The sequence below is a fragment of the Lontra canadensis genome, unplaced genomic scaffold (genome assembly GCF_010015895.1).
Source record: "Lontra canadensis isolate GAN:19392208 unplaced genomic scaffold, GSC_riverotter_1.0 scaffold41, whole genome shotgun sequence".
Taxonomy (NCBI): Eukaryota; Metazoa; Chordata; class Mammalia; order Carnivora; family Mustelidae; genus Lontra; species Lontra canadensis.
In genome coordinates, this window is record NW_022631035.1 from 8975027 (window position 1) to 8998168 (window position 23142).

Below are 23142 nucleotides of genomic sequence, written 5' to 3' on the forward strand. Positions count from 1 at the left end.
AGAAACCAAGCGACTGCTTCTCTGGATAAAGAATAATGAATAAGTTTTAGACCATCTGAAGATTTTACTCCATGTATATATAATTTTAATACAATCATAACCATATCTGTAGTATACATCCTCAGGTCATTCTGATCTGTAAGTACTCTTTAAATACCCTCCCCGGTGTTGTAAACTTTTCTGTTTGTCCTTAGATTATATCTGACGTCTCCTACTTTTTAATAATTCCTTTTTTCTTTTTAATCTTGCAGGAGAGCACTCAAGGCTGCCACATTGATCTCTTTGGTTTCTATGCCAGCCACCGTTATCGGGATTAGTTACTACATGATAAGAGTTTCTTTCTTTGTCTGGGACTCTCTGGGACTCACTCTCTGTCTGTGCGTCTCCCCAGCGACTACCTATTATGAGATCCTAAATCAGGGATTATACCCATCCATCTACAAATCTTTTCAAATGGACTTTTCTGAAGTTCGCATGACTTATTCAGTTCTGCATTGCTTCTTTTTTTTTTTTGGCATTTCTTTTTTTTTTAATTTTTTATTTCTTTTCAGTGTAACAGTATTCATTGTTTTTGCACCACACCCAATGCTCCATGCAATACGTGCCCTCCCTAATACCCATCACCTGGTTCCCCCAACCTCCCACCCCCCGCCCCTTCAGAACCCTCAGATTGTTTGTCAGAGTCCATAGTCTCTCATGGTTCACCTCCCCTTCCAATTTCCCTCAACTCCCTTCTCCTCTCCATCTCCCCTTGTCCTCCATGTTATTTGTTATGCTCCACAAATAAGTGAAGCCATATGATAATTGACTCTCTCTGCTTGACTTATGCATTGCTTCTTAAAGCTCTAGACCTTGGATGGTTTCACCAAAATGCCATTTAGCTGGGACAGTGGAGCTTCCAGCTGGCGACAGTCAGAAAATAGCAGTTTCTGCTTAGAATGGAGCCTGGCAGCTGGGGAATCCCAGAGTAGCAACCCTCCTTTCTAAAAATGGTTCTGATATTCCGTTTAAAACATACAGTATATTTTTATTTAGAAAATATTTATTTAGCTGTCAGAAACACTTCAGCTAATCACTACTCTCAAAAAGGCTGGAATCTGGTTCCACCCTCAGACCTCATCAGAGCCCTGGTTTTTCATAAGCAGAGTATAATGAGCTATAGTTGAAGAACCCTTTAGAGTTTCCCCACGTGGAATTTTCTTGTCGCCTACTGTATACACAACACCAAGATCTAAATCCTTTGCATCTTCTTAAGATCCCATTCCTGCCTCGTCTGTACCCCCTTATCTCACATGGTAAACAGAGACACGCCTTCAATAAGGGGAAGTAGGGAAGATCAAGGGGAGTCAGTGACTCAGTTTAATCTTCTTATGTACCCAGACTGTGAGATTTCAGCACTACAGAGTCAGACATCTCTTAATGGAGGAAATTAGAAAGCCCTGATAAGATAAGTAGGGGGAGGTGGTAACTGATTAGCTGTAAGGGCCTTAGGAACAGACTGACCATGAGAAAAATCAATGGACCCTTTTCTTTTTTTCTGTTTCTAAAGCAAGTGGCATCCAAGAGGGTTCAGAAGAAAAGCTAAATCAATAGTCTAGGAAGAGAAATCTAGGTTAAGGGGGATCCATAATTGACAAAGCGGGGTCAAACTCTGACCTAGCTAATCTTTCTTTCTGCTCCCTTCTGCTTTCTTACATCCTCTCCCAGGTGTTGACTTCCTTTTAGAAATTATGTCTTCCAAAATGTCTGTGTTAAAGGGTTCTACCTGGAATTACTACACATATACACACATATGGTAACATACAGAAATATGCATTCCTCTCTAATATTCTTATATGCCCACACACAACAGACACTCGTGTGTATTTTCTCATCACTTTGGCTTTTGGTTTTGTGTTTTGGTTCTGTGTCTGGGAATTCACTTTGCTTGGGGGTTTTCAAGGGTTCCTCATTCATGTGTGTGTTCCAAGACCTGAATCGTCTTTCTTCCTTGCTCTCCACTCAGCCTTCCTTCACTGGTTGTCTCTGCTCTCCCCTGTGAGCCTCTGTTCTGACACTGTGTGTGGCCACGCATGCGTACTTACATTGCCACGGCCATGGCAGGATCCTGCAAACGTGACATAATGCTTACAACTCTTAGCACCTACCGAAATTTCTGAACAACGTTGGGCGAATAATAATAAAAATGAAAATCCTAGCCATGTGCGGTGAGTAAATCCTGTGGGACTCAATGCCCCCATCCATGACCTTCTTTAGTATAGCCCCTCCAACTCATCACCTACCTCACCCAGGAAGATTTCTGCAAACCTTATACCCAGATATATAAGGAGTATAAAAAGGAGCAATTTACTCATGTTTTGATGTGATAGCATGGACGTAGAACGTAAATTTGACTTTTGCAGAGATGCAGAGACCTAAAGATATAGGTCTGTGAAGAACTTCATTTATAGCTCCTCTAACCTAAAACCTTTCATTTAAGGCCGATTAGATTATTGTTTTGCATGTGGGCATGAATTTGCTGAATAATGTCGTCATTATTATTTTGTAATTCCCAGAGGGAAAAAAAAAAGCAAATTTGTCCATATCAGCAGAGAAATTTATATTATTTACATTTGTCAGTTGCTGAAGATTTGTTAACATATCATAAGCCAGCCTAGGCAAAGCCTCTAAAGAAAGAGCTCTTTGACATTTGCAAAAGTTGTTTTCTGCGAGACTCCATTCTGCTTGGGCTGAGCTGATTTTCAGCCGGCTGATAAGAAGAGATGTTGTCTAGATCCCTTCTCGAGTTAGTACTTCTCAGAGTAAGACGAGCCTGTTACAATGCTCGGAAATTTTTTTCTTCTTTTTTTAGTAAATAAGTTGACTGAAGCTGTTGGTAATGAAATGAGTAATCCAAATTGTTTATCTAGTTTATTTTGCCTGTATTGGCGACTTTGAAGTATTATATAACTTTTCGGTAATCTGGAAAAGTGATACAAAGGGAAATGTTGGCCAGCCAATGTTAATATTTGTTCAAAACAGTGAGTCATATAAACTGGGATTTCCTCTTTGGGCTGCTTATTACTGGCATATTGTCTAGAGTCTCAGTATAATTTGATGCAATAATCCCCATTTAGAATGTGGAGGAATGCTTTGTTCGGGTTAGTGGGCGACATCTCTGTCGTGATATTCCTGTTGGAGAGCGAATTTACTTTGGTTGCACTTGGAGGACTAAGTAATCTCCTCAGTAGTGACCTGGTAAGGCTGCCTTCTCCATGACAAGTGTCCACATACTGGCTCACCTACAGTTTTTCTAAGAAACAGTTATTTGTCTGACTTTCCCATACACTGACCCTCTAAATCAGAAGGAAGTTCAGAAAGGGGACCTTCAATTACAAAAGGCTTAGTGCTAACAGATTTGAGCCTAGAATAATCTACCATGTAAGATAATAAAAATTCGTAATTTCCTTTCTTATAGGCAAAATATGTATTCTCTGTCTATGGGTTTAATCCCTCATGATTCTACGGGTTTCTTCAGGCTCTGGAGATTACAAGGTGCCATATTGTCATGCCACCTACTTGTAAGATTACAGCATTTATGAGGTAGGTCACAAAGAGGCAGCTTGGTCACTTCTCTCTGCTCTGGACAACCCCATACCAATGGCACCAGGCAGCAAGAGTGTAGTGGGCAAAAGCATGGGCTATGGAGTCAGGCTGACCTCAAGTCCAGGCTTTGCAACTTGTAATGAATCCACTTGGGCACCTCTCCTCATCTGCAAATCAAGGATTAAAAAAAAAGAACCTGTCTCCTATGAGAATTGAATATGTCACAATAGCAAAGGCACCTAAGTAATGGACCTGACCTAGAGAAAATAAACCACACACATTTATGGTTGCTGTTGTGCTGTTAAAAGTCAGTGTGCTGCTGTGGAAAGCAGTATGGAGGTTCCTCAAAAAAAAAAATATATACATATATATATATATATATATATATATATAATTACCATGTGATCTAGCAATTCCTACATAAATTCCAAATAGAATTGATAACAGAGACTCAAGCAGATATTTGTACCCCCATGTTCATAGCAGCATTAATCACAAGAGCCCCAAAGTGGAAGTGACCCCAATGCCCATCAGTGGATGAACATAAACAAAATGTGTCCTTTACGTGCTGTGTAATATTATTCAGCCTTACAGAGGGATGAAATTCTGCTATATGCTATGGCATGAATGAACCTTGAAGACATTATGCTAAGTGAAATAAACCAGGCATAAAAGGACAAATATTACGTGGTTCCACTTACATGAGGTACCCAGAGTGGTCAAATTCACAGAAACAGAAAGTAGAATGGTTGGGGGCTGGAACTGGGGAGAAGGAGAACGAGGAGTTCATGTTCTCATGTGAGTTCATGAGAACATGAACTCTCATGTTCTCAGACTTTCTGTTTGGGAAGATGAAAAGTTCCAGAGATGGGAGCTGATGATGGTCACATGACAGTGTGAATGTACTAAATGCCGCAGGACTGTCCGCTGAGAACTCATGAAGTGGTACATTGTATGCTAGATATATTTTATTACAATAAAAATACATTTTCCTCAATAGTCAAAGTGTTAGTCATTTGTAACTGAAAAAGCTTGTTCTAAGTTAAGTGAGGTCCTTATCTATCTCATACTTTTCATCATGGTTACAGTGATGGAATAACTGATTATTAATTCCTTTTGACTTCTTCCTTGGAGAACTGTAGAGATGTAATGTTGGTGGAGGGAGTGGGAAGGGATGGTGTATGAGGACAACTGATGGGTCCTAACAGTGGAAGAGTCATAATTACATCATGTAATTTTGGAAGATATCTTTGAAAAAGTGATATTTTAGCGGAAGCAAAAGAAATGAAGGTTTTTATTTGCAAATATCTAAAGGAAGAAGATTCCAGAGTCAAGGAACATCAAAGGGAAAGTCCTTGAGGAAAGAATAAGCTTGATATGTTTGAAGAGTGGGAAGAAAACTCTTGGGGCAGTAAGCAAGGGGAAAATGGTTGGGGTGGAATGGGGAGTGTTCAACAGGGGCCACATTGGGTAGAAGGCTATGTGGGCAATGAGACAGATCTTGCTTGGATCCTACTCTAAAGGCAATGGGAGAAATTTAGATCTCATTCTAAATATGGTGGAGGGCATCAGAGGGAATTACAGAGGTGAGTGATAGGATCTGATTCATACATTCAGTAGATCCCATAACAGGATTTTTGAACAAGTGTGACTGGTAACAAAGTCAAATGCCTTCATATGTTGTTCCCACTGTCTCTTAAAATGTATTCAGTAGGAATCACTTTGCCCTGGTCCTGGATGAAAACTCTGGCAGACCTGCAACATTTCTGCTCACTCTTTCGTAATACACAATTCTGTAATGACTTTAAATTGCAAACAGAGTTTTAGTTCAGGAGAGTGTCCAGCCCTGTGTAACAATCCAAATCCTGAATTTGATTTAGTGCTCATTTCTCTCCTCTCCCAGTCAGCCTGGCACTCTCTGGGAAGCCTGCCTGCATTGGAAACAGGATCTAACTGACTTCTCTCCTTGCCCACTACAGCCCCTCCACATGCCTCTTGTGGGTGGATGAGACTGGGCTGGGTAGCTTCGCATTCCCTGCACCTAAAACATGATTAAAACAGAAACTTCCTCTCATGAGATACTGCGATGGACCCGTGTTTTCTGTATTTCCTTTACTGGGGTATTTAAGTCTCTCTCCTGTGGACCACGGAACATTCTTGCTAGGCTCCTGGACATCCAGAAGTACATATCCAGACCCTTCCTACCGAAAGTTCCTTGTCTTCCTGGCAGCTCTGCTGGACATCCCTTTACCCAGCATCTTTGTAAATTTTCTTTCTGTTGGATTCTTTCTTGTTCAGAATGGTTGAGAGAGATTCTAGATAATTGGAAAAAGTTATTGAGGACTTCTTTTGGGAAAACTGCCTGGGAGGATTTGCCCAACACTTGCTTTGTACCTGATGCTGATGTTTCAGTAAAACCAGGGCAGGGAAAGTCCATTTCTTACATAATGTTGCGTGACTCCAGCCCCTGTGTGAAGGGTGCTCTCTGCATGGGAACAGGAGAGAAAGGAGTGAGAGCAGGTGGGCAACAGTAGCAGTCCAGGTGAGACACCATGGCTGCATAGAAGGAGGGTGTTGGTGAGCAGAAGGATTTTGGGGTGTCTTGAAGATGGAACTGCAAGAACTTCTGACTGATTTGGCTATGGGGGTAGTCGAGAAATGAAGGTTGACTTTGAACTTCAAGCCCAAGCCAGTGAGCAGAGAGAGATGCCATTCTCCGAGAAGCAAGAGACTGAAGAATATTGCATCTAGGGTGTGGATGGGGGTGTGTGAAAGGGAAGATTTATGACTGAATTATTCTGTTTGGTGTATTTTAAGTTTCAGAGTTGGATTTATGAGTCTGGAGTTCAAGGAGGGTTCAGGACTGGAGCTATATATTGTTGAACTCATCAGCAGATAGAAGATTTTCAATCCATGGGATTGAATGAGATGACTTAGGGAAAAAAGCATATGTAGTGACACACAGATACCAGATAGCTGAACCCTTTTGATTCTAAAGCTTAGAGTTTGATAGGAGGTAGAGTAATGAAAGACACAGAACGAGAAGATGTTTTCGGTGGAATGAATGGAGTTACAAGGAAGTGTGGTATGTGGAAGCTGTCCAGAGTCTAGTAAGAAGCTGTCCAGATGATTGGTTTCTGGATTTGGCAAGAAGGAATTGTTGGTGATCTGGACAAGAATAGTTTTGTTGGAGTAATAGAAGCAAAAATATAATGGGAGATTAAGAAATTGAGATAAAGGGAGGGAAGGAGGAAAGGAGGTTGTACAGCTAGGGAAGGAAGAAGAAAGAGGGAGAGGGTAGGAGGAGGGACAAGGAGAGAGAGATCACAGTGTAGATTGCAAATTTTATAACTTTTTTTTTGAGTACTTCTGATAAAAATATTAGATAAGAAAAATAATAAAGAAATAACTCCATGATCTGTTAGAGTCTTTGCTTCTGGGTGATAGAAAATGGAATTCCATTGCGTTATGAATACTTTTGGCTTTCTTAGTGAAAACAAATAAAAATTATGGAGAAAGAAACTGGCTAAATGATTTCAAGTCTTTGCTGAATCAAGACTTGTTTTATTTGTACTTTTTTAAAAATAGTAATCAATAGTGCTACACACCTATTAGAATAGTGAAAATCTAAAACACAACACCAAATGCTGATGAGGACATGAAGAAATGAGAGCTCTCACTCATTGCTGGTGGGGATGCAAAATGGTACACGTACTTGGGAAGATAGTTTGGTAGTTTCTTACAAAACTAACCATACTCTTATCATATGATCCAGACTGATTTCTGATATTTCAACTCCCCATGAGTTGAAAACATGTCCATACAAACACCTGCACATGGATGGTATAGCAGCTTTATTCCTAATTTCCTAAACTGGGAAGCCAGCAAGATGTCCTTCAGTAGATGAATGAATAAGTAAACTCTGAAACATCCAGACAATGAAATACTCTTCAGTGCTAAAAATAAATGAGCTATCAAGCCATGAAAAGACATGTTGGAAACCTAAGTATGTATCCCTAAGTGAAAGAAGCCAGTCTGAGAAGACTACATACTCCACTGTTCTAACTATATAGCCTTCTGGAAAAGGTGAAACTATGGAGAGAGTAAAAAGACTGATGGTTGACAGATGTAATGGGGGAGGGAAGAAGAGGCAGGTCACAGAGGATTTTTAAGGTAGTGAGGGTATTTTATACAATACTATACAATGGAGGCATGTCATTATACCTTTGTACAATTATGCATTTGTAAAACCCATAGGATGTACAGGGACCAAGAGCGAACCTTAATGTAAACTATGCAGTTTGGGTGACAATGATGTGTCATTGTAGGTTCATGGATTGCAACAAATGTATCTGTGTGGTATGCGATGTTTATAGTGAAGGAGACTGTGTCAGGGGCAGAGCGGGTATGTGGAAACTGTACTCTCCTTTCAGTTTTGTTGCGGACCTAAAAGTGCTTTAAAAAAATAGAGTCTATTAAAAATAATTAGTACTATTTAAATAGTAAGTGGTTTTAGCAGATATTCAGACTTCTGAAATTTATTCCATTCATTTTGGTATTGCCAAATTTTATAGGTGAAAGGACTGCACACTGTTCCAACAATTTCATTAAAATGATTCATTTCTTTTTACTTAAATTTAGTGATTTGAACATACATCAAAACCTAGTGCAGAAAACCCTTTCCTTTTTAACCAGCTTTCTCAATCATGCAACACTGACACATAATCAGAATTGTCACAATTAATTACTTAGAGGTGGAGTATTTGCAGTCATTATACATGGCGATGTAGAATCTTTTGAAATATGGAAAGTATGATTAAATGAAGGCATACAGAAAATAAAGGAATGATTGTTACTGTAAAGATGTACAAAAATGGACAATAGTTCGCAAAAAATAAGTAAAAATCAATATTAGCATGGTGAATTTTTTTCCCTTTTGTGTTCCAAAACAATTAACCCTTAAAAATTTATTTAAGATTTTTTATAACAGATTTCTTTTAAAGATTTTATTTATTTATTTGACAGAGAGAGAGAGATCATGAGTAGAGCAGCAGGCAGAGAGAGAAGGGGAAGCAGGCTCCCCGCTGAGCAGAGAGCCTGATGCGGGGCTTGATCCCAGGACCCTGACTGAGATCATGACCCGAGCCTAAGGCAGAGGCTTAGCCCACTGAGCCACCCAGGCACCCCTAACAGATTTTTTTCTGATGGAATGTCTTGTTTTGTTTCACTTAGTTGATTTTGTTTTCATTGGGAAGTACTTTTAGCCACTTTCTGGTTAATAACGAGTCCATTGCTATGAAAAATTGGAAATACCTGTGAGTTTCCTCAGTGCACGAGAACACCTATCGCTCGCTTGGCATCTTTGTTGTTCCTCATACCATCTACTCTAAGATAACTGTTTATTTCTACAAAACCTATTTATGTCCACAAAACAGGAAAGCCGTGATGTAAATTTTGGGCTCAGTGATTCAAAGGGTGCCCTAAGCGTTGCATCTGAGGACTTAGAGCCTGTTGCCTGGTGTGTTTCTCTCTGGAAACGAGTTTATATCCAAAGTGCTTTGGGAAAATCCATTTCTGATGGCAGCAAAGAAAAGGATTATGCAGATGAACTTTAAGGTCCTTACCATGTCTTTCAAACCCCTGTAGTACTTGTCCTGGCATTTCTTTCAGAATTAGGTGTCTTAGTTCCTTCATTTCCCTCTGCTACAGCCTTGCTGATAGGCTTTGCTTTCTTCAGACACGTCTCACTTCTAATCCTCAAGGCCTAGATTCTGCTCCAGCCGCCTGGAAGACACCCCTCCAGCCATCGTGTTGACTCACACTTTGTCGTCTTCAGGTAAGAACCAAGCTCTTAAATATGCCTTCCCAGAATCCGTTGCAGCCCATTAATTGTCTGTCATTTTTTAATTTCTGTTTTAAGATTTAAGCTCTCTGCAGGCTGGCACTCTGCTCTTCCGCGCAGCGCCGAACCTTTGCAAGCGCTGTGCGTTTCGTGCAGGTGGCCTGGTCCAGTAGTAGGTGCACACAAATGTCCTGTGAATCGCTAGCCCTTAGCCTCCCCGGTGCTAACTGGAGAGGTCACAGCAGGGGACCTGATCTTTTCCCCCTTGTTTCCCGTCAACTGACGCACAGGGTTTTTGCAGCCCAACTCCATCACACATGCACTGAAAATTAAGGTAGTTTTCTTAACATTTGCTGTTTGAAATCAAGATGTAAGCTGACACTTCACCAAAGCTGCTCTTTTTGAAAAGTTGTTTTCCAGCTCGAATTTTCTTCGTGAATTGTCCGTGGCTGAATCTAATAAAAATAATTTATCTATTCTGGAGTTCAGCTTATAAAAGTTTCTGGAATCCGACAGATTTTAGCTATTTCTTGAATAGTACAGATGTCTTGCTTAAAAAAAAAAAAATTACAACACCATATGTTCTCTGTTCCCATGAGTAGGTTTCAGGGAAGTTTTAATAGTTAAAGTAGGTTTTTTCTTTCTTTTGAAACCTAGCATGTGGATTTAGTGCTTATTAAAGTGAGAGACCGAGTGTAGTGGTTTGATTTAGGATTAGAAACGGGAGCTGGACTAAAAGCTTAGTTCCATCGCTGTGCCAAGAACCCTCCCCCAGACGCATCTCGCACTCACTGCAGATTATGGGGACAGTCCCCGTGTGCACTCTTGCCCAGTTTGTACCATTTGGTCCCTTCAGCACAGCTCACGTCATCAGTTCTCTTCCAGAAGGCCGTGTTCCAGTGCTGTGCCATAAAGGGCCTATTTAAAAGATGGAGATGTTTACTATTTGAATCTTTCATTCTCTCTTTCCATGACACAAGCCCTCTGCTACTCCCAACTGCAAGCCATTCATTTTGAAAAATTCACACTGTGTGGCAGAGTACACCCACCTATTAAACACATAAACTAAGTAGCCGCAGTCTTGCTGTTGTGCAAACAAACCTACGTGTGAAGTCTGACAGTGCCGGGCCGCTTCCGTGTAATTAAGACAACGCCCCCCACCCCCACCTTCGCCCCCCAAAAAGGACCCAAATCAGTCTCTGTTAAGGAAAATATTGCATTCGTTGTTTTTGATGAGATCAGTAATTATTAACCAGAGATAAAACCAGTTTTGCACAATTTAAAAAATATATTCAGAGGGAATGCAAGAAACAGTACTGGTATCTGATCTCCTGGTACTGTTGGGCAAAATTACCTAAGGATACAGTCCCTGAAGGAGACATAGGTGAAGCCAGAGTTCTGTGGCCAGAACCAGGTCTGTGGGATGCTCATAGTCCTTTGCTCTGCATGCATATGAAGGAGGGATAAAGGTTCCAGAAAGAACTCAGCACCAGAATCACATGGTGCATCATTCCAAACCAGGGGATGGCAAACTCTGTGCTCAGGGGCCAAGTCTGGCCCACCACCTTTATTGATAACGTTTTATTAGAACTGCACCACACCCATCTATGTCTGAATTGTCTATGGCTGCTTTTGCACAACAGTGGCAGAGGGGAGTAGTTGTGACAGGAACTATATGACCCTCAAAGTTGAAAACATTTTTTACCTGGACCTTTCCAGAAAAAGTTTATTGACCCCTATTCTAAACCAAGAATGGCCAGTCTTTCAAAGATTTTATTTATTTATTTGACAGACAGAGATCACAAATAGGCAGAGAGGCAGACAGAGAGAGAGGGGAAAGAGACTCCCTGCTGAGCAGAGAGCCTGATGCAGGGCTCGATCCCAGGACCGAGATCATGACCTGAGCCGAAGGCAGAGGCTTTAACCCACTGAGCTACCCACGTGCCCCTAGAATGGTCAGTCTTTCAAAATAGGATGTTGGGTCATTGAATCCTAGTTTCCTTGTAACAGGGCTGGAACAAAAATGTGGTAGCTCGTATGAGATAAAGTGGGATGAGGAAGCCTTTCAAAATGTTTTAAAGTAAGAAGCATAGGCATGGAGATAGTGGTAATCATTCCAGATGACTAAAAAATTGTCCCACGATAATCCCTGGTGTGTATAGAGGGATCAACAAAGAGGCTAGGTTACGTGGTACATAGGGTATGAATTGTGAGAAAACAGAGACAAGGTTAAATAGATCAGGGGGGCAGGATGGCTTCTGCCCTCTCATCCTTTTGACCCCTCTTTTAGTCTTGGACTATGTTTGTTCACCAACCAATCAGGATTCATTTCCATTACCTGGTAACAAGTTGGGGCCGACAGTCTTCAGTTATTCTAGTTGCCTGCCAGAATTATCATAGGCATGTTGACTTTTAGAACTTCTCTACTTAGGGACAGCATAGGATTTTACATAATAGTCTGGGAGTCCTTTCTGGCTATGCATGTATTATGTATGTTTGCATGCATATATATATAGGTATCTTTCTATCTACAAAGTACTTTTAAATAGTCTATTTTTACTGCATTAATAAAATTTAGATATCCAATGCCTTTTAAATTTTAATTCCTTTATATAATTTGTGTTTCTTCACAAAATTCATATGGTTTCATAGGAAAATCTTCTAGATAACTAGAGACTTTCACTTTTGCTTATAATCCAAAAGGATATTTAACAATGTTTTAAAATTTTTTAAAGGGTGGATCAAAGTCTTCTTGTTCAGTATGAACAAAGAATGATAAAAGGTAGTGAAAATGAGACTGACACTTATTGATTATACGCAAATTATTTAGTCTTCGTTAGTCTCAGTTTCCCCCACATATGAAATGGGTATGATTATAGTACCTAATTCAGTACCAGTATAACAAATAAGTGAATGATGCAAGTAACATGCTTGAAACAGACTAAGTTAGCTATTTTTGTTATAATTATTAGGTCGTTTCACAACTTTTTAAAGTTCAGCCATATGACAAGAAAAGAACATCAGGATATTTGCCACGTAATTGTGCGTCAGTCTGAATGGAACATTTCCCACCAAAAGTGAAAATAGCCCAGGCTGGGATTTCTCTGGGTTGGGAAGGAAAAAAACAATCATTTGTCAGAGACACTGTTTTATGAGGATTTAACTGGGCACAAATTGAATTTGTGGCTTGGTCAAGGAGAGAAATATGTGCAAAACATCTCAGATACGGTGGTGACATATCCACATTGCCGTTGGTAACAATGTAAAATTGATAACATTATGCTGCCACGTATTTCTGAGAAAACGGTAGTATTTAAGGGACAATAAGCCCAGTTTTCCTAGTATACTCATTTCTTTTTCTGAAATGTTCAGAGCATGTTAACTTTTCACAGTGCCATGTGGGGAACTATTTTTTGGGGTGGGAGGACTCTTTCTGTACAAAATTATAGGACACATCAGCAAAACTCTGATGCCTTTTTTTTTTTTTTTTTCCCTGCTTTGGGTTTGAAGCCTGAATGATTCTTTCAAATAGTTCATTCCAATGTTTTATCAAGTTATTTTTTTTAAAGATTTTATTTGTCAGAGAGAGAGAGCACAAGCAAGGAGAGGAGGAGGCAGAAATAGGCAGAGGGAGAAGCAGGCTCCCTGCTGAGCAAGGAGCCTGACGAGGGGCTCCATCCTAGGACCCTGGGGTCATGACCTGAGCTGAAGGGAGCCACTTAACCCCAGAGCCACCCAGGCACCCTCAAGTTTGGTTTTAAGTAAAGAGCAACATTCTGATAAATTTCAAGAACGAAAATGAGCATATTCTTTCTTTGGTTTATTTAATAAATAATGTTGATATTAAAGAACATATACAAATTTAAATATATATACACATATATGTGTGTGTGTGTGTGTGTGTGTGTGTGTGTGTATACTTTTTAAAAACTAAGATTTGTTGCTTCATTATTAGTGAAATGCATACCACTTGGGCCTAGATTGAACAAAGCTTTATAATCATCGTAGTCAAGTTCAGATGAAGGTTGCTCATGGGAGTAACATCTAAGATGGGTCTTAATTTACTGGAACTGGTTTCCCCAGGCCCTTTGTTCTCATGATATTTAGTGTACGGTTCATTCACAGTGATTGGACAACATAGTATTTTGAAATAATCCATCACACTTATGTACCAGGATATAATTGAAATGCATAGGGCACTTCCTAGAAAAAAAAACAAAAGATGTTTTGTACAGACCACATCTGAATAGATGTCAATTTTGATATTCATCCAACTAGATCCAACAACATTGCTAACTTCTACTAAACACTTGAAAACTTTTTTTTTGCTTTAAAAAAAAGCATAAAAAAGCATAAAATAAATCTTTAACATATAAATAGATAAATGATGTTGGTTGTGATAGTTCCGCCTCATCTTAAAGGAGAAAGAATCCTGTAGACTTGGAGAGAATTCTCTAAGTGGGACAGGAACTCCTGTCAATAATTACTGCAAAGTGAGATTGTGATACTCCCCTTCACGGGTCACTTGGAATTTCCCAGTTAGCTTCCAAAGTCAGTGTATTTCTGTTATATGCTATCTGTTTTTTGACATTAAAATCCTTTATCATCATTAAGTGATGGTAGATTAGATTTATGTAGGATTTCTCCAAATCAGCTTAGAGGTTTGGGTGTATAGGTAATGCCAAGCAATGAAAAAACACTGGTTTGCCTGTTGGTACTACAGATGTGATCTATATACATGTAGCAACAGCAGAACTTCACTGTTTATGAAACATTTTTCTTTTCCTCTGTTGGTAGTTCTTCCTTTGGAACATTTGAAGACTCCTGGATTTTTTTTTTAATTAAAAATTATCTATTTGGAAAGTAGTTGGAACTTTCTTAAAAAGTTAAATATAGATTCATAAATGTATCCTGTGATCAAGCAAGTCCACTGTTAGATATATACCAAAGTGAAATGAAAACGTGTGTCCACACAAGAACCTATACAAAAGTTGATAGCAGCATTATTCAGAATAGCCTCAGAGGGGCGCCTGGGTGGCTCAGTGGGTTAAGCCTCTGCCTTTGGCTCAAGTCATGAGCTCAGGGTCCTGGGATTGAGCCCCGCATGGGGCGCTCTGCTCAGCAGGGAGACTGCTTCCCCTCCACCCCTGTCTGTCTCTCTGCCTACTTGTGATATCTCTGTCAAATAAATAAATAAAATCTTAAAAAAAAAAAAAAAGAATTAGCCTCACACTAGAAACAGTCCAGATGTCCACCAACTCCAGTCTTATCCGCATGATGGAATACAGTTTAGTAATAAAAAGACACAAGCTCCTGATACATGCCAACAACATGGATGAACCTCAGAGTTGTTATGCTATGTCCCTCTAAGATCAGGAACAAAATAAGGATGCAGGGGGCCTACTCTTGTCCCTTTCATTAACATAGCACTGAAAGCCTTAGCTGGAGCAATTAAGCAAGAAAAAAAAAAAAAAAGGCAACCAAATCACAAGAGAAGTAAAATTGTCTCTGCTTGCAAATGGCATATTATATACAGAGAACTCTAAAGATCACATACAAAAAAAAAAAAAAAAACCAACAACTTAGAACTGATGAATTTGATAAAGTTGCAAGATATAAAATCAATATACAATAATAGTCGTGTTTCTATACACTAAAGTAAACTCTAAAAAAATTTTAAGGAAACAATCCAACTTACAATAGTATCAAAAAGAATGATTAGGAATAGATTTAATCTAGGAGATGAGAGATCTATACACTGAAAATGATAATACATTGATAAAAAGAAGTTGAAGAAGACACAAATGCATCGAATGATATCTCATGTTAATGGATTGGAAGAATTAATATGTTAAAATGTCCTTTCTGTTCAAAATGACCTACAGATTCAAAGCAATCCCTATCAAAATTCCAATGGCACAGAAGTAGGAAAAAAAAAATCCTAAAATTTGTATGGAACCATGAAAGACCCCAAAGAACTAAAGCAGTCTTGAGTAAGAAAAGCAAAGCTGGGGTCATCACAATTTCTGATTTCAGACTATATTACAAAGCCATAGTAAAACCGACTAGACACACAGGTCACTGATACAGAATAGTGAGCCCAGAAATAAATCCGCACATATGTGGTCAACTAATTTTTGATGGACGTGCCAAGAATACATAATGGGGATGGATGGTCTCTTCAATAAATGGTGTTGGTAAAACAGGATTTCCACATGTGAAAGAATGAAATTGGACCCTTGTATGATACCACACACAAAAATCAGCTCAGAATAGATTGAAGACTTAAATTTAAGACTTGAAACTATGAAATTCCTATAAGAAAACATGGAGGGTAAGCTCCTTTGGTCTTGGCAATGAGTTTTGGATTTTTCAGCAAAAACAAAGGCAACACATTCAAAAATAACCAAATAGGACTATACCAAGCTAAAAAGTTTCTGCATAGCAAATGAAATATCAACAAAATGACAAATGAAACAACCACCTATGGAATAAGAAAAATATTTGCAAACCATATATCCAATAAGGAGATAATGTACAAAATATATAAGGTACACTTAGAATTCAGTAACAAAAAACACAAATAACCTGATTTAAAAATGGAAAAGAACTTAAATAGAAATTTTTCCAAAAAAAAAAAAAAATTGCCAACAGGTATATTAAAAGAGGCTTATATTACTAATTATCAAGAAAATGCAAATCAAAACTGTAATGAAATAATCATCTCATACTTGTTAGGAAGTCTATTATCAAAAATACCAATGTTGGTGAGGATGTAGAGAAAAGGAAGTATGACTTCTGCCCTCCAACAGCACCTTATTTGGAAAAATAAGAAACCATTAAGAAGTACCACACAGATTTTGGTAACTCTAAAAGAAATAGAGACAGTGAGTCCCTCAAGTCTAGAGGATGAAAGCCATTACAAATGGTAAGAATAATTCATGAAGAAGCAAGACTTGTTTAAAAAAAAAAAAAGATACTCTGTTTGTGGCACAGAAATATAGGCAAAGGGCCATTCCATGGAGAGGGAGAACCAAGTCAAAGCCAAGTGAAAGCCAAATCAGAGGTGGGAGTAAAGTATGAGTTGGCACAAGTGAAACCCAATTCACAATGAAGGAGGGGAAAATTAACAAAGCCCCTTCAAGTTTCATGGGAAACAGGAAGTCAAGTAAGATTCAAGAGTCATAAGATAAATGAGATTTATTAGGTAGAGTATGTGGCGGTGACCACAGTCAATTTGTGGATGGGAGACTGGAAAAAGATCAAGTAGGAATGTATTGCAAAAAAACAAAGTAACTTTTTGACTCAGTGGAAATGAAAAGAAAAAGCAGTCATGAACATTTTTCAAATAAAGAAAAGACATACTAAATAGTCATTATTTAACATCAATTTAGGGTTGATAATTTTTTCCTCATTTTGTGAGATAGGAACCTGAGCGATGAGAAAACGAAATCTTAGAAAGCTGGGTTTGCCGAACATGGCACATAGTTGAGAAGAATCTACCTCATGACCCCAAGTCTCGGGAACTGTTTTTTGCACCTGGAGCCATAAAATCAAAGATCTCTAGGATTCAGCCTGATAATATAAATGGATGAGGTAAATAAGGTAAAAGAGAAAAAATAATGATGTAAATATTATGAAAAATGGCAGCTGACTTTGACCTTATTATCCAGGGTTAATAGAGAGTAGTGAAGATTGGGGAAATACCTCATCTTAAAGGAAAGTCACCAGCATGAAGGTGAAAATCTGAATTTTCAGTTACCAAAAACAAAATGTAGGAACCAATCTTGATTCTTCCTTATTTCTCTTACCCTACAGCCTAATCTGTACTCGAGCCACAATTTGATCACCTCTTCACAATGCCTGCTTTGCCTCTAAGCTGCCATCATCTCTCTCACTTCAAATATGTCCTCCCAGGTGTTCTCTCAAAGCTCACTCTTGATTATCTAGACTTCTCAGACTATCTTTTGCAGTTTTTCAAAAGGCAATGCCAGGCATAGATTGGTAGAGAACATTTTCATTATATGAATTTGAAAAAGAACTTATTACCAGCATTTTTAAAAATTCCTGTAATAACTCAATAATAATAAGAGATAAACAATTTCGTTAAAAATACGGCCAGAAGATTTGAATAGCTACTTCATACCAAAGACACCTGAGAGCCAAAAGCATACCAGAAGGCTGATTAGGGAAATGCAAATTAAAACCACACTGAGATACAGCCACAAAACCATTACAATGACAGTTCATAGCTTGGGAAAAACATTTGCAAATCATGTGTATCATCTGCTTCTGTGTAATAAATTATGGTAAGTCAGCAGCTTAATATGATCTCATAATTTCTGTGTGTCAAGAGTTTGGGCATGGCTTAGCTGGGTCTTCTGTTTTAGTATCTCTCACAGTGCAATGATCAAGATTTCAGCCAGAGTTGGAATATCATCCAAAGGCTGGACGTGCAACGGATCTTCTTCCAAGCCCACATGGTGATTGCAGAATTGAATTCTTCCAGGGAGTTTGGGTTAAATGCCCTGACCTTTCTTAATTCCTTGAGTGTGGACCTCTCCAACATGACAGCTTGCTTCATCAAATTATGTAAGCCAACAAGGCAATATAGAGTCTACCAGCAAGATGTAAAATATAGTTTTGTGTAACCTAGACTCAGTAGTGACATATCATTTGTTTTTCCTCCTACTAATTAGAAACAAGACACAAGTCCCACCTACCAACAGCACCTAATAAAAGGGGATGATACAAAGATGTGAATACAAAGAAATCGGGATCATTGGTAACTGTCCTAGGAGGTGCCTATCATGCATGTGTCTGACAAAGACTGTAGAATATTAGTGAACTTCTTAAGTAGACGCTTCTCAAGAGAAGATACCTGATAGCGAATATGCATATGAAAAAGTGCTCTACCTCATTAGTCATCTGAAAATTCTAATTAAAACCACAAAGAGATTATACTACACACCCACCAGAATGGCTAACTGCAAGCAGCTGACAATACCAGCTATTGTCAAGGAAGTAGAGTGACCGGAATTCTCATTGTTGCTCGTGGGAGTGTAATATGGTTCAACCACATTGGAAAACACGTCGGTAATACCTAATAAAATTAAACACACACCTACCCATGGCACGATAGTTTCACGCCTAGACATTTCTCTCAGAATGTGTCTACATGTGTACACACACACACACACACACACACACACAAGTACTTTATTCATAATAGCCCCAAACTAGAAAATAACCTAAAGCCCATCAATGGAAGCATACAACAAAAAGGTAGTGTATTTATAGGAATCACTACACAGAAGTGACACATCAACATGAATGAATCTCTAAAACATTGTTTGATCAAGAGAAGCCATAAATAAACAAAAATTCGTCTTGCACTGTCCGATTTTTATGAAATTCAAAAAGAAGCTTAATGAGTACGTAATGATCAAAGTCAGCAAATTGTCCTTTCTGGTAGGGGGTTGAGAGAGCCGTTGTTGATTCAGAAGGAGCATGTGGAGATGTTCCAGGTGTGATGGGCACGTTGCATACATTCATCTGGGTGGTGGGTGTGCAGATGTGTGCATGGTGAGTGATCATTTAAAATGTGTCCATCTTCCTGTGTGCTTATTCTAGCGTGATAAATTAGAGTGAGAGAAACACAAAAACGCTTGGATGTGCATTCCAGTCACTCGGGCATCTTGTGAAAATTCTCAGTTCTGTTTTAGTAGGCCTGGCCTAGGCTCCAGATTCTGCATTCGCAGCCAAGGCCGGGTGCTGCTGCTGTGGGGGCAGGCATGCGGGTTTCCCTTGCGTCTCCCTCTTCTTTCCTGTGTCCAGTCTCTTAGAATCTAGAGACTCACTAGTACCGTTTTCCTATGGAAACATCTCTTCTCTTCTGCTGGGTGTTTGCCTCTGTTGGGTTTGAATCCGAATTCATCAGGCCAAGAACCAAGTGTTTTTGAGCAGCTGAGAGAACAAGGCCCCCCGTGCAGAGGATGTTGAGGGTATCAGAGTTAAAGCTGGTCTTAGCGAAAGCCCTGGGGTAGATATTTGACTCACTCAAGGGCTGAAGGCACATGATGTAAGTGAAAGACTTACTGAACAAGGCTGGGTCTCGCGAGTGAGGAAATCATAATCCATGGCTCCTACAGCTCTGTGTCATGAACCCGGACCTGACCTTTTCCAGACAGTCACCCCTATACATTTTTTTAAAACCTGGGAATCTATTTCAGGGCCACAGAAGATCAATTTGGGTGCCCATAGCATTTACAACTTGTACTATGGGCTATGAAGAGTAAATCAGAAACCCAATCAATGATCGATACGTTGTTAGTTTGGCCATGTTAAAGATCGAAAATGGGACTAGTTCATGCTTGAAGAGTCTTACTCAGATCCTTCTTTAAACAGCAGAACTCTGATCTTCGATGGTTTATTTTCTTTGTACCTTTGGCTTCTTATATGAATAAGCCCCTTTTCGCAATATCCGATGATTCTCCTAGGTGATGTTATTATTCCTTAGTATAAACTAACAAAATGTGTTCACTTAACAAAATAATCCATCATGCTTGAATTTGAACAAAATCTGTTTACTGGGAAAATTATGACATAACAAAATTCGAACAAAAGATGTCACTAGACAATTTAACGTTACTCATTAAAACAGTTTTCTGTGATGTATCAAGATGTGGATCAGACTTGCCAGGTATAAAATTTGGGCAAGTTTCCTGTCCGTAAAATGGAGATAGTATCTATCTCACAATATTTTTAAGTGAGGCAATATCTGTAAAGCAAGAATTGTAGTGCATGGCATGATGTAGATGTTTGGTAAGTTTTAATTCCCTTCTCCCCACCCACTCCTTGATGCAGAACACTAATCTCTAAACTCCTCTATTCCCTGCTATAAGCTCCATATGAAAAGCACTTAATCAACTTATAATTCTGTGAGAAACTAGACATTGCTGAATATTATATAATATTTGCAAAGTGTTTTTTTTCCTACTGGTGATCCCAGAAATTGCTTTAAGCAAAAGCAGTCAGTGCAACTAAAGGAATACTTCAAGTGTCTTTTATCTTCATTATTTATTTATCTTCATTACTTTTAAAAATAATTATTGCAAATAAGCTAAGTTTTCTTTTAGAAGGCCAAACAAAGCACAGTTAATAGTGAGGATTTGTTTACTCTTGGGGGAATTTGTTTAAAGAGAAATGATTAAATTGCCCTTTCCTGGTCGTATTTGCTTCTGTCCACTGCCTTCCGCCGTGCTGCATGGCCCTGGGAATGGCAGCACCAGCCTGGAGGGAGGTTGGAATTGACCTGCCCCCCACAGAAACCACCCTCCGTGTATGTGGGGACTAAAAGTAAAAACTAAAACTCCAGGATTAAATTGCAAATAGACACTCAGCCATTCTAAGAGATTTCCACAGCATGAGGAGAGAAATGTCAGTAGCCAGAGCAACCAGTGGTGGATAGCAAGGGACCAAGGGAGCCGTGGGGATTAGTGTCTTTGTGCGGAGAGGAGGTCACATGAACAGAGGGCTACAGTTAGGGACGTGGATGTCTGAGAGTGGAATTTCTCCTTGGCCAGATGTGTTGCTACTTTGTTCAAGATATTTTTTTTTCTTGACTACAAATATATTAGAGGTTTTGTTGCAAAATTTAAGACAATGCCATCGCTGCCAAAATTTTTACATTCTTTTTGTTCTTATATTTTGTATCAGTCAGGGTCCTGTCAGGAAACGGAAGACACACTCAAATTAGAAAAAAAAATGGGGGTTACTTATGAAGGAACTAATTACAGTTGACCCCACACAGTTGAAAATCTGCATTAAACTTTCGACTCCCCAAAATCTTAACTAATAGCCAAGCGTTGACTGGAAGCCTTACTGATAACATAAACAGTCAATTAACACATCTTTTGTATGTTATATGTCTTATACACTGTCTTGTTATGATAAAGTAAGCTAGAAGAAAGAAAATCTTATTAAGAAAACCCTAAGAAAGAGAAACCGCATTTACAATACTGTACTGTATTTACTGGAAAAAATACGCATGTCAGTGGATTGGCACAATTTAGACCCAAGGGTCAACAGCACAAAGGTATAGTTGAAAGTAGGGGACTCACAAAACAAAAACCCAGGGCTAGCCGTGGAAAGGCTGTTGCCAAAGAGGTTAGGGGAAATGCTCCCAGAAACCAGGAAGAGAGGACATTATTTCGGAAAGGATGCTTTTTGAAGAGCTTCCGGCTCTCTGATCTTTAGGAACACAACCAGCTTAATATGCCGCCTAATAGGAGAGAATCAGGATTATAAATTCTCCTGTTTTTGTTCAGTCTTTTGTGTGGCTTCTCCATTAGCCAAACCTAATAGTAAGTTAGGGGACATGAGAGCCCTTTAATGTCACCTGTGAGCTTGGGAAGTCCCCAGTAACTGAGGGTGGTCTTGCATTTAATAATTTGCCAGAAGGACTCATTGACCTCAGCAAAGCTAGTATATTCATGATTTTGGTTTTTTACAGTGAAAGGAAGCAGGTCAAAATCTCTAAAGGGAAGAGATGCATAAGGCAGGACCCAGGAGGAACCAGGCGTAAGGCTTCTGCTGTCCTCACTCAGAGGAATCATTTGGACAATATTTATTTCTCCCAGCAACAATGTGTGACAATACACACAGAATGCTGCCAGCCAGGGAAGCTCACCCAAGCTTGGTGTCCAGAGTTTTATTGAGGGTTGGTCCCTTGGACAAAGCTGACTGCCCATATGACTGACATTAGTCTCCTCTGCAGAGGGTGAGCTGACATCACGTGGCCCATCCTCCCTCCCACATAAATCACGTGGTTACCAAAGACTACTGGAATGACCTAGCACCCCCCAGGTAAACAAAGTCACCCTTTTTAGGTAAGATATTCCACGGACTTAGAGTTTATCTCCCAAGATCTGGGGGTAGAGAACCAAACCTTGTGTGTATTTGTATATGTGTGTGTGTGTCTGTGTCTGTGTGTGTGTGTGTGTGAGACTGTGCACAAAGTATATCATTTACTACATATATCCATATAGCTTAGTGGGACTGGCTATTTAATTGGGGGGGCCCATTGCAGAATGAAAATGGGGGGTCACCTGTTCAAAATTATTAGAAATTTAAGATGGTGACTGGGGAGCATTCAACGGAGCATGGGGCCCTTCTGAATGTGAGAATATGGACAACTGCATAGGCCCACTTGCCCATGAAGTTAGCCTTGCAGGTAAGCTCAGTTTATTTGCTCAGTGGGCATACTTGCCCTCTTTCACATGGTACCAGGTGCTGGGGGGATTCCAGAAACTGAAAAAAACCAATGCTGCTCTTGCAGCATTTACAGTCTATTAGGTAGACAGCTCTGTCCACAATAGCTATAAACGCAAGCCAGTCATCCATGCACCTTTAGGAAGAAATAGGAAAATGCACTTGGAATTCAGCAAGCTTTGAAAATGTTCCAGCTGAGGGCGCCTGGGTGGCTCAGTGGGTTAAAGCCTCTGCCTTTGGCTCAGGTCATATCTCAGGGTCCTGGGATCGAGCCCCGCATCGGGTTCTCTGCTCAGCAGGGAACCTGCTCCCTGCCCCCCCTCTGCATGCCTCTTTGCCTACTTGTGATCTCTGGCTGTCAAATAAATAAAATAAAATCTTTAAAAATGTTCCAGCTGAGATTATTAATGTGGTTGTTGCAAGGATCCAAGAGATAATAGTTA